Here is a 12,693-nt window from a genome sequence, read left to right as displayed (position 1 = left end):
ATACCTTTTTCGATTCTTCCTGGATTATTGTTTTAATGGTGACTAAAATAGCCTCAGATGCATCTTGAGTGAAACAGATGGAATTAAATTCCCATTTATTCTTCAAATCACCACTCTGATGTCACTTCCTCTGAGTAAACCTCTCTCATCACATCTAGTCTGGATCTTTTCCATGCACGCTGGCCTCTCTTCATATATTTGTTAGTATGTATTGTAATTCTTTATTTTTCCCCTTTTGTTTCTCCCTCCACCAATGAATAAGCTACTTGAAAGATAGGTTCGTGTTTTATACATCTTTATATTCACTATATCTGGCTTAGTGCCTGATTGAGTAAATGTTTGTTGAATTACATTGAATCAAGTCAAATCAAATGAAATAAAATCAAATAAAGTTTATATATTAGTGCTGATATTGATTTTTTTTCAAATCTACTATTGGAGTTTCTTAGACCTACATGTTTATGTGCATAGTAAATTATTTTTAATGAAAAGCAATAGAGTTTTCTCAAGCTACTTCAAATAAAGTAGTTTATTTTAACAACATACATGTCAGTGGACAATTAACAAGTCTTAGAGGAACCCAGAAATAATTGCTGGAAGCCCTACGTATGGAGTTACCTATTGCCATCTAGCAGGAGCAGGAGTTCACAACCTTTACCTCAGTAATTCACTATTCATATGAGTTTACCACTTTCAATTAAAAATGGAGACATTAAAAAAACAAACAAAACACAGGGCCAGGTGTGGTGTGGCTCACCTTTGTAGTTCCAGCTACTCCAGAGGCTGAGGAGGGAGGATTGCTTGAGCCCAGGAAGTCAAAGTTGCAGTGAGCTTTGATCACACCACTGCACTATAGTTTGGGTGACAGAGTCAGACTCTGTCTAAAAAGAAAGAAGAAATACAGACAGAAAGACAAGAAGGAAGAAGGGAGGAAGGAGGGAAGGAAGGAAGGAGGGAGGGAGGGCCGGAAGGGAAAGAGAGAGAAAGAAAGGAAGGAAGGAAAGAAAAATCAAAGGACAAACATGATGTTTAAAAATACCCATGCACTCACCACCCACGCTGTACAACTGATAATCTTGTCATATTTGCTTCAAGACGTTTTTTTCTTAAAAGAAACAAAACACTGCAGATAAAATTGAAACAGTATACCCAATTCCCAGTTTAATTGTTCTTCCTCCTTTCAAGAAGCAATCACTGGTACAAATTGGGAGTGTTTTGTTTTCTATATATTTTACTTACAAACACACATATACAACATATATCCATAATTCACTTATATGTCCTGTATTTAAAAATTCTTCAGAGGTATTATATTTTATAAATTACTAATACACTTGAACTTATTTTTACAAGTAAAATTTGGGTTTTCTCTTCATTTCATGCATTTTTTCCAGCCTTTCCTACCCTTTCTTGGATTGATAGAATTGTCTTTTTTGTCTGTACTGTCTATATTTTCCCGCTTTATCTATTGCTCTTTAAGTTAAATATGTTATTTTAGTGCTTTCTACTGTATTTTAATACATCTATTTGATTGATATTTGTCTGATAAACTAAATAATGTTTCTATCATTCTACCAAACAACAAAAAAAACCTGAGTCTACTTTAACAACCATCTTAATTTCTCCTCTCTGGTCTTCCGTATTATTATCTAGAATTTTAATTCCACAAATGCTAAATAATTATTTTTTAAAAATTTACATTGAATACTTGTTTTTCAATACTTTTTATTTCTTTACTCATGTTTTCTTCTTACATACTATTCCTTCCTTCTGGCCTTTGTTTCTTGCTTAAGTATATTTCCTTTTTGTAAATTTCATGGATCGTGCTTTCACTCAGCGTTTGCTTTTTTAGAAATTTACTTTATCCACTGATGAGAATTATGGTTTAGCTGGGTATATAATTTGGGGACAGGTTTTTTTTTTTTTTTTCCTCAACACTTTAATAATATCATTTCAGAAGCAGGTTTGCTTTAGTTTTTGCTGGTAAGAAGTTCACCAATGCTTAATACTACTTAACTTTTTATTATAATCCATTCTTTTTCTTTTTTTATAGGTTTGTTTTTTCTTTTGATTACTTTGAGCATTAGAAACACATAAAAATACGTATCTCTCTCTTTCCTGTGGTTCTGTGCATATGAATTTTACCATTTGGTAAATCTGCTGTTTGTCTACTTTTGATATTTGTAAGAACATCTTCAGTGGTCAGTTTCCTAGGGAGTCTTATGCAAATACTGAATATCGTTAAGTTTCTCCAAAGGAGCAGTTTCATAGTTGCCTCTGCCTATGTTCCATGGTGTTTGCTAGTTCTAATTTTTATATTAGTTTTTTTCTTAGGGTTTTTCCAAATATTCCAGATAGTGTAAATTTGAGCTCCACATAGCCAAAGAATTAGTATTTCAACACTCTCTTTTTTTGTAATTTTTAATTTTATTTATTTTAACTTTTATTTTAACTTCAGTGTTACATGTACAGGTTTGTTATATAGGTAACTCATGTTATATAGGTAACTCACGTACGTATTATCTCATCACTCAGGTATTAAGCCTGCTATTCATTAGTTATTTTTCCTGTAAGATCTCAGTCTCTGGTGACTTTGTTCATGCCTATGACCTCAGGTGTTGTTGGTAAGTGGGCGGGGATTTCAGAGATTTTAGGACCCTGTGTATGTACAAAGCAGCACTTATTTTGGCTTCTCATTTGTATTTCTAGCCCAGCTACAGTCCTCTTATATGTGGGAACTGAAGTCTTGGCCAGTTTTTGCATGCAGCATTAAATGTTCAAGCTGCTAATGCCTATATCCCTACTCTCCCAGAGGCAGTGTGGCTTCTTGCTCATTGCTGTTGCTCTGGGCTTATTTTTCATGTCTGGCATCTGAATATTTCTCTTTCTTGCTTTTATTTAATAGTTTTAATTTATGTTAAATAGGTTAGCCAGCAATGCTGTGTGTCTAGCATAAGAACAAGGACTTCTGCTCTATTAAGTCTGGCATTTAACTCAGAAGTCTGGCATTCCTATTTGCTCAGTTTCTGACTCTTTTTAAGTGTCTTCTTATTTATGCTTCTCTCGCCGAAAGCTATTTTTTGGTCTATATTTTCCTATTCCAATTCCAAAGAAAGATGATCTAATTGGCCTTTTCAACAGCCATTGCCCCCGTGAGCAGATATTTCATGTGGGACTACTTTGTATGTTAGCAGCCAGTTAATGAATTTGCTGCACTTGGACCAGCCCGAATTAGTGAACTCATTCAAAGAATAAATTTAGTCAGCTTTTCTTAGTAGAGGTGGTAGGTTGAGATTTGAAAAGATGTTAGGGGTGGTAGGCATTGTCATTAACATATCTACTATATCTTGTAATATAAGGTTTGAACTAATGAAATGAGCAGTAGTTTAGATATCACTTAAGAAATAAGAGTGTGTGTCACATAATATATGTGTAAAATTGCTAAAAGAGTGCATACAACAATGAATGAATTACCTGTGTTTTCATATGAGTTTTTCATTAATTTGATTTGAGCAAAATTCTCTGTCTCTCAATTTCTCAAATATAAAATAGTGAGAATAGTATTGGCTCTGCCTGCTTCACAAATTATTATGAGAACAGAATCACAAGGAGGTAGACTATGTGGAAATATTTTGAAACTGTAAAGTATTACATAAATGTAATTTATTGCTATTGCTATTGCTATAACATAACATTTTAACTCGGGCTGGGCGCGGTGGCTCAAGCCTGTAATCCCAGCACTTTGGGAGGCCGAGGCGGGTGGATCACGAGGTCAAGAGATCGAGACCATCCTGGTCAACACGGTGAAACCCCGTCTCTACTAAAAATACAAAAAATTAGCTGGGCATGGTGGCGCGTGCTTGTAATCCCAGCTACTCAGGAGGCTGAGGCAGGAGAATTGCCTGAACCCAGGAGGCGGAGGCTGCGGTGAGCCGAGATCGCGCCATTGCACTCCAGCCTGGGTAACAAGAGCGAAACTCCGTCCCATAAAAAACAAAAACAAAAAACAAAAAACATTTTAACTCATAAGAGTTAAACACATATTTTAACTCATAAGATTATTTTGATAGTCTTATAATCTGTAATGACAAAATAATGAAGCTTATTAATCATCAAACCATTCTTGATCACGTTTCATTACCATAGTACATCAATGATATAAAAAATGTAAATGACCACTTAAGAATCGTGTTTATTTGAAATGTTATAAGGCAGCCTCATTTGTGCAGAAAATTTATTATTTTATTTTATTTTATTTTTTGGGACGGAGTTTCCCTCTGTCGCCCAGACTGGAGTGAAGTGGTGGGATCTGGGCTCACTGCAATCTTCGCCCTCCAGGTTCAAGAGATTCTCCTGCCTCAGCTTCCCAAGTACCTGTGATTATATGCACCACCATGATGGCCAATTTTTGTATTTTAAGTAGGGATGAGTTTTTGCCATGTTGGTCAAGCTAATCTTGAACTCCTGACCTCAGGTGATCCACCTGCCTTGGGCTCCCAAAGTGCTAAGATTATAAGGCGTGAGCCACTGCCTCCAGCCTGTGCGGAAAAGTTAGATGTTGAAGCCGGATTCTGGTTTACAAATCCTGATTCTACCACTTGTTATCTGTTTTATCTTGAACAATTTAGTTTTTCTGAATTTTGGTTTTCTCATCTATGAAATGGGGATAATTATCCTGCCTCTTGTTGTCCCCAGAATGATTAAATGGTATGATATATATGAGTGAGAGCAGGTAGATCCTACTATTTTTCATTACCCTTCCTTTCTCTAGCCAGCCCCCTGCAGCCTCCCACACACAATACTTTATAGCAATTTCAAGGTCAAATAGATTGAAAAGGACTACGTTGTAGGAAGAAATATTTATTTTTAAAGGAAATCAATGTCCATAAACACAACTGTTTATTTATAAAGTACATAGCTGTGGCTTTTTTCATAGTTTTTATCAATTAAGCCATGCAAAATGTGCTCCAAGAGATGGGTCACTGCAGTTATTTAAACTTGATGGCCAATCACTACAGTCTTCTCTCATGCAATTAATGTAATTCACTGAAAAGATGAATGTAATTTTTTGAATCAAATATCTAACCTAGATTTTTCCAGATTAAGGTGGGCATAATAAAACAATATAGTTTGTTATGGACATGCTGCTGAGTATGATTTTGTTATAACTCCAGAGGAAAAGGTTGTGTTATCTTCATTACTTCTTTAATTCTTGAAAAGACGGTGTGTTTTACTGCCATAGCTAGTAGGACATGTTTTCAAAATTTAAAAATAATTCAGGAGCGGTGGTTCACACCTGAAATCTTAGCACTTTGAGAGGCTGAGGTGGGTGGATTACTTGAGGTCAAGAATTTGAGACCAGCATGACCAATATGGCGAAACCCTGCCTCTACTAAAAATACAAAAATTAGCTGGGCATGGTGTCATATGCCTGTAATTCCAGGTACCAGGGAGGCTGAGACAGAAGAATCGCTTGGACCCAGGAGGTGGAGGTTTCAGTGAGCCCAGATCATGCAGCTGCAGTCCAGCCTGGACAACAGAGCAAGCCTGTCTCTCAAAGAAAAAGAAAAAAAAAAAGGAAGTAATTATGCACCGTACTTGGAAAAGTTTTCTCTGTGCCTTTTGTGTGCAACCTGTCATGATTCTGTTCTGGGTTGTTGCTGAATTAATGGTAATTGATCAATTAATTGATTTACAGCTCTGAATAAAAAATTGAAATTCCTGAATAAAATATATTGAAAGCTCTTCCTAAAGGTAATTGGTTTGATAAAATGTAATAGGAATCAGACTTCCTTTGAAATATTTTGACTTTAAACTTTTCTTTGTTTCTCTCAAGGACAGGTTTTGTCTTCAGACTGTGTGACTTGTGTTGAATATGGGCACTGTCATAATTGAATAAACCTTTAATTGTAGAGTTTGGGTGGCCTTCAAAAGGAAGAAGAATTTCTCCCTAATTATCTTGGACTAATTATCTCTGCGTTAATGGTTTGATGGCTGTTATTCATCATATGGGAAGCATAAATAGAGGGTTAGAGCTAAGGAGAACAGTTGTAGGCGAGGTCTTTTCTCCTTACTATTTGAGACTTACTTTTTTCTGTAATGGATCTAAGAGGAGCTTGGTTTTGATTATTGGACACTGTACTTCTGACTCCCAGTCATATAAAGTGATTTTATTAGTTGTTACGTATTTATATGATTCTGTACTTTTCCTTTTTGACCTTGCTTTCTCTTCTCCCTAAGCACAACACTTTGACCCAGCCCTCTAGGACTTAATGATCTGTCAAATAAAACTTTTGATATCCTCCATCTCTTCTCTGTAACTTCCCTTCTTTTCTTTTTCTAATGTAAACTGGTTGGCCCTTGAAGATACTGTTTCTCCTCTAGCCCTCTCAGGTGGTGACTATTTTCTTCCCACACTCCTTGCACAATTAATGTGGCAGTAAAATAAATATCTTGCTTTCTCCTTCTTGCTTTTCTAGACCATTGTCATTCTCTCCTTGACAATTTTTCCAGCTTTAAATTGGATTTATATTATCCATATTGCCACCTGAGTGCCATCAGGGATTGCATCGCTGAGTGCAAGGAATCAGTCATCTGCTGTCTCTGATCCCTTCTCCTCATTTCATGATTTGAAAACCTTGTTTACTGACATTATCTCATTAATGTTGCCTTAATCGTTGGTGATTGAAATATTCACATAGGTTACATTTCTAATACTTTGACATCTCAATTTCTTGATCTCCTCTCCTATTAAGGTCCTGTTTTCAGTCTACCTCACTCCCTCACTGCCATTATCTTACACTTAATAATATGATGCTAAAGAATTTCAGCTCTTCATGATCTCAGTTGCCAGCATCCCATTCACTCCATCACCTCACTTTCCCAGGGCGCTTGACCTAGTACTGTAATTCCAATAATCCTTTGACATGACTAAGACCTCCAATCTAGTGTTCTTACCATGTTTCACAACTTCTAAACTCTCTTATGTCCTCACTTTACTTTTATATAGATTAAATTTCACAGCCAATCAGCATAATCATGCCTTCGCATGCATTTCAATTCCCATCCTAGTTAAACCCATCTCTCCTATCCACCACCTGCGTATGTGCAGACAAATGTGATGGAGGAAAACACACAACCATTCAGACTGGTCTCATATCAATTATACGGCCACTGTTCTCATTTAGGCCCTCACTGTTCTCCAGAAATCATAACACATTGCTCCAGACTACTCACTCTCTGACTTTTCCAGATGACTTTTTTCATACCTGTCTCATATCCAATAACCACCACATCATCTCCCATACTCACTCTAGTTTTTTCATCTCGATGATTTTTTAAAATTTGGAAATCAGCAGAAGACATTGCACTCTATCATCTCTCCGTTCACTTCAGTAGCTTCTCTTTGTTTTGGTTTTTCTATACTTATTCTTTACAAAACATGCAGAATTATCTTGCTAAAACATAAGGCAGGCCATGTTATTCCTCTTGCTCAGATCCTTCCAAGTGATTCCAAAGCTGGGTATCTTCTGTGTCCCCTAGATACTTTTCGCTCTTCTCTACCCTGTTTTATGTCATAGGACACTGCACTTTTTAGGTGGCCTTTGTCAGAGTTTTTGATCTCTGGATTATGGTTAGATTCAACAGTGAGGACACTAGCCAGAGACTGGTGGGCGCAAGAGTAAGATCTAGATATTCCCCCTGTTTCTATCTGGCCAAGTGTTGGCTGTGTCCATCTGTAGAAGACGCACAGTTGCTGTCCATTGCCCACTCCATGAAGATATCCCTGTTTTCTTATAACTACTTCATATTCTTGCCAGTTTAGGCCTAGGGAGATTATGTTTCCAATTATACTATTACTGGGTACTATACTGTCTCATATTGTGTTTTCTAAACTTTGTTCACACATCTGAAAATTAAAAATATATATATTATTCTTACATACATGGTATATTATGCCATATGTTTTCTGCTGGGGCTACAGAGATACATTTCCCATTTCATGTGGAGCGAAATGAAAGGTCCTTCAGTGGCCTGCAAGGGCATACATGAGTGTCACCTCACTCTAATACCTCTGACTTCATTGCCTCCTTTCCCACATACTCCATGTACACTAATCACAGGATTCCTTGCATTTGATTTTTGACATCTTAGGGCTTTTACACTTGCTGTTAAGTCTGTTTCTTCTCCCACCCCTTAAGATCTTCATTGAAAAGCCACCTTTGGAGTGGGGCCTCTTTCGAATGCCATTTAAAATTGAAAGCCCTTTCCCAGCACTCCTCACTCCATGTGTCTTCTTTATCTATCATATAGCAACCTCCATATTTTACTTATTTGGTTTGTTTATTATGCATCTCTTGCCATTAAAATGCAAGCTTGAATAGAGCAAGGAATTTGTTTTATTCACTCATGTGTTCCTGGTTTTTATAATAATTCTTGGCACAGAGTAGGTACTCAATATTGTTGAATGAATGAATGAATAAAAACACAGGGAAAATGCTATAGGGGATTTGACAGGAAAGACAATGTTTTCTCTGGGAAGTATCAGAAAACTTGTGTTTGAACTGTATCTTAGGAGTGAACATGTGAGATGAGGAGGAGGGTTTTCCCGACAGTAACAGCTTGAACACAATCACAAGTACTCAAGAAATGACAAGTCACTTACTTGAAATGGAATGTTGAGTCCATATATGGAAGTGAGAAGGACTAAGTTTTTGAAAATCAGCTAAGGCTAGAGAATGGAGTGCCCTAAATTTGGACTAAAACAAACCAAAACAAATGTGTCTTTTAGGAAGTAGGGTGACACAGTCTTCGAGAGTTGGCGTCATGGTCAGAGTTGTATGCAAGAAAGATTGATTTGGTGATGGCTACACAGAGTTTGAAGAGGAAAGAATGGAGTGAGAGAAACTGAGAGCTGTTTTGAAAGATGATGAGTCCTGAACTGCAGCGTTGGTGATGAGCCTGGGAAGAAGGGCTGCAGGATATGTCGTCATTATCTAGGAGTTTACTGACCCATAGAGGACAATATCTATTATTCAAGGCATCTGGAAGAGCTGATCTCTTAATTACCACCTGTACCTAAATCAACACAGTAAATTATTTTATTTTTACAATATCATTTGTATTTTAAATCAATAAACAGATTATTTTTTTCTCTTGGAATTCATTAGCCAGATTATTTTTTTCTCTTGGAATTCATTAACTCTATGGCACACTGTTGGTAGAGAGTATTTATCACAGCTTAGTGTCCTGTCCATTTGGGCCTATTTAATAGCAAGATGACAAACAGAACATCTGCCAATGAGCTTGATGCTGATTCTAGCATCAGCTGTTATGCAGATAGAGAGGAGCAGGGATGGGAGTCCTTAACGTGAGGGTCGCGGCCAGGCCAGGCACGGCACAGCTGGGGCTCTTTTCGCCCCTACTTCGTCACAGACCATCTGTCCTGAAGTAATGCCAAGGGCCAAATTTAGTGGTGCTGGATGTGGTGTTGGAAGTCTCTGGATTCCAGTATTGAAATTTCATTTCATACAGTAATGAGCAAAAGAGTAAAATGGTGTCTTTAATAAAACATCACATCTGTGATAGAGGGGAGATGAAACAAAGAAGATGCGAGATTTTATTACTTAGTTCCTATTGAGAGTGGTCATGATTATTTATTTACTTAAGAAAATGTTAATAGAAAAATTGCCACGTACTAATCACTATGCTAAGTGCTCGGATTAGAGATTCAATAAATAATGTTTCTTCATGGATGCTTACAGAACAGCAGGTAAAACAGATATGTAGAAATTTAGAATTTAACATCAGAAGTATTAGGAATGATACAAGGATAAGAAACATGTAATTCTGCCTGGCAAACATCTGGAGGGTTTAAAAACATTTGGGCTGGACTTGAAGCACTGTAAAAGTTTTGATGTGGAGGGGAAAAGGAGTGGGCATTCCAGGCAGAAGAACTTTGGCAAAGCATGTAGGCCATAAAAATATTTGGCATTTTCTACAAACAGAGCAATAGTGGACATGTAGCTTATATTCTTGGGAATCTTGGGGAGAAGTAAGTGGAAAAAGCTGTGACTTTTTGAAGAAGCAATTGACTAAGGAAGAATGGAAGAGAGAGGGCGTCTCTGAGATTTGGTTTGATTTTGTGCAACTCAATTAGCATTTTATGAACTTATAGGGAACGCCAGACTCTAGATATCTGATTTTACACTACCTGAAAGGGATCACGGATTGCGCCTTGACACACATGAAAACCTCACTATTTTTACACAGACTCCTAGAATACCAGGGTTGGAAAGTCACATAGTGATCCTTGAATTGTACTGATGGGTAACCATGCCATATGCTTTGCTTGAGGTCCCACAAGAAAGGAATTACAATTTGGAAGCCTCTCACCTTTTAAATATTATTCCCAATATTACTAGACCCTGGTGCTGGAATGTATGTGTATATGGAGAGGGAAGGAGGCTATTTAAGCATTACTCAGTGAATAAAAAATAAATAGAATTCTAACATTCTACAGAATTCCTAGTGCAATCCTATCCATTTGGAGCACTCAAAAAGCCTGATGTACAGAGAGGATAAATGACTTGATTGTTAATATATAACTATTTCAGTTCAGAGCTGTTTTTTTTTTTTTTTTTCAAAGAAAGCAATTACCTTTCTTTGAAAGTTCATCTTTACTTTTACAGTGGCTGCTTTGTAGAGTAAACCCATTTTCAATCTCTCCAGAGATGAGCCCAGGTTACAAGTTATATTTTGGTACCCAGACCCCAAACCAAGAACATGGCTAACAAGCCCCATTGACCCTATCCTTCTTTAGCTTCCAGAGACTGCCTTTTATCTAGAGCAGAGCAAAAGAGAGAGAAATTGAGAGAAAGAAGAATGCCAACGCTTTACAGTATATAACTTTCCCCCATTCTGTAGTCTTTTAACAGGCAAAAGAAAAGACCTAACCAGAACCAGAATGAGACAGCTCTCATTTGAGTTGTGGCACCACTGCAGTCAGTTGATTACCATGTTAAGAATAAAGTAAGGAAGGCTAAGGGCCAGTCACTTGCCTTTCCTGGAACCTCAATTTATTCAACTGGAAAGTAAATGTTTGTGTATGTTACTGCAGTGACTTTAAAATACGCTAACAAATTCTTTGTTACTCCTCCATCCAAGAGGTGGAGATGAATTCCCCAACTCTTGAGAATGGGTTGGACTTAAGAGAATCATTTCTAACCAATAGAATACTGCAGAAGTAATAATATATCACTTCTGAGGCTAGGTCATAAAGGGCATTTTGACCTTGCCCTCTTGGATCACTTGCCCTGGGGTAAGCCAGCTGATGTGTCATGTGGACACTAAAGCATCCCTATAGGGAGGTTCATATTGCAAGAAACTGAGACTTCCTACCAGCTTCCATATACCTGCCCTTGGCATAGAGCTGTCAGATGACCACAGCTCTGGCCAACAATTTTACAGTCTCTTCAATTAGCAGCTGAGCAAGAACCATCCAGCTAAGCCTCTCCCAAATTTCTGACCCACATATACTGTGAGGTAATAAATATTTGATGTTTTAAGCTTCTATAGCGCAATTTATTAATAGCAGTAAAATAAATATAGCTTTTTTTCCTACTTCTTACTTTTTCAGAAACTATGACATTTTTTGTAGTCTCCAACCCTTAGATTAATATGAAACTCTACTAAATCTTTCATACCTAAAGTTTTCAGGTATGAAAGATTGGACCATGTGCTCTGAAAAGTACTCCAGCATTTAGTGGGTTAAGGAATTTCTCACAGACCTCTTCATTTCCTCCACATTTCTCTTATAATAAACAACTAACAACAATAATAATACCACTACCAAGCATGTGCTTTACACATTTTTGAGATGAACATTTATTATATAATTTTACTTTTACAACAATCCAATGAGGTAGTTATTATATTATTCCCATTTTGTATATGAGGAAACTGAGAACCTGATAGCAAAAGTATGCTATTGAAAGTCACAAAGTCAGTACAACTATCATTCCAATTTATGTCTTCTGACTCCAGTTTAACATATGAAGAGCATAATAGAAATGATCAACCATTCCTGACACTCACTGCACATTATAGCTGTAATGGTCTGATATTGGGAGAGTTTTTATACTTTTCACTTCTTTTTTACATTATTGATATTTGGAAACCAGTGAAGAATAATTTTCTCTTTTCTCTTTTGGTTCTACTTAGAAGTCATTTGTCATTTCCCAAAACAAAACCATCCTATCATGAACACTTTGTCCTGTTTAAGATGGCTGATCATATGGATGTAATAAATACTAGAGTTATGGATTCTTTTGACTACCCAGTTCAGTCACTACACTGATTCTTTCTCTCATTTTATTATCTTTATTTTGTCATATTTTATGTAATTTAATAAGATAGGAAAATAAATGATTCAATTCCAGTATTTTGCAATGAGTTTTAAGTTTTGTACATTAAGAAAAGGATTATTTACAATATTAGGAGTTCTTTTACCTTTTAAATATATATTTATAGTATAACACCATGTAATTCTCATTGAAACATATGCAAACTTAAGACAGTTATCCTATATAAAAGCACATATCTAAATCAATATGGGAGATTCAGTAGACTGAGATGGACCCTGGGTATGTGTAATTTTTTAAAAGATAATATTCAATTCTAGTTAAGAACCAC

The sequence above is a fragment of the Cebus imitator genome, unplaced genomic scaffold (assembly GCF_001604975.1).
Source record: "Cebus imitator isolate Cc_AM_T3 unplaced genomic scaffold, Cebus_imitator-1.0 Scaffold43, whole genome shotgun sequence".
Lineage (NCBI taxonomy): Eukaryota > Metazoa > Chordata > Mammalia > Primates > Cebidae > Cebus > Cebus imitator.
The sequence above is the reverse complement of the archived record's forward strand: the minus strand, read 5'-3'. Positions refer to the sequence as shown.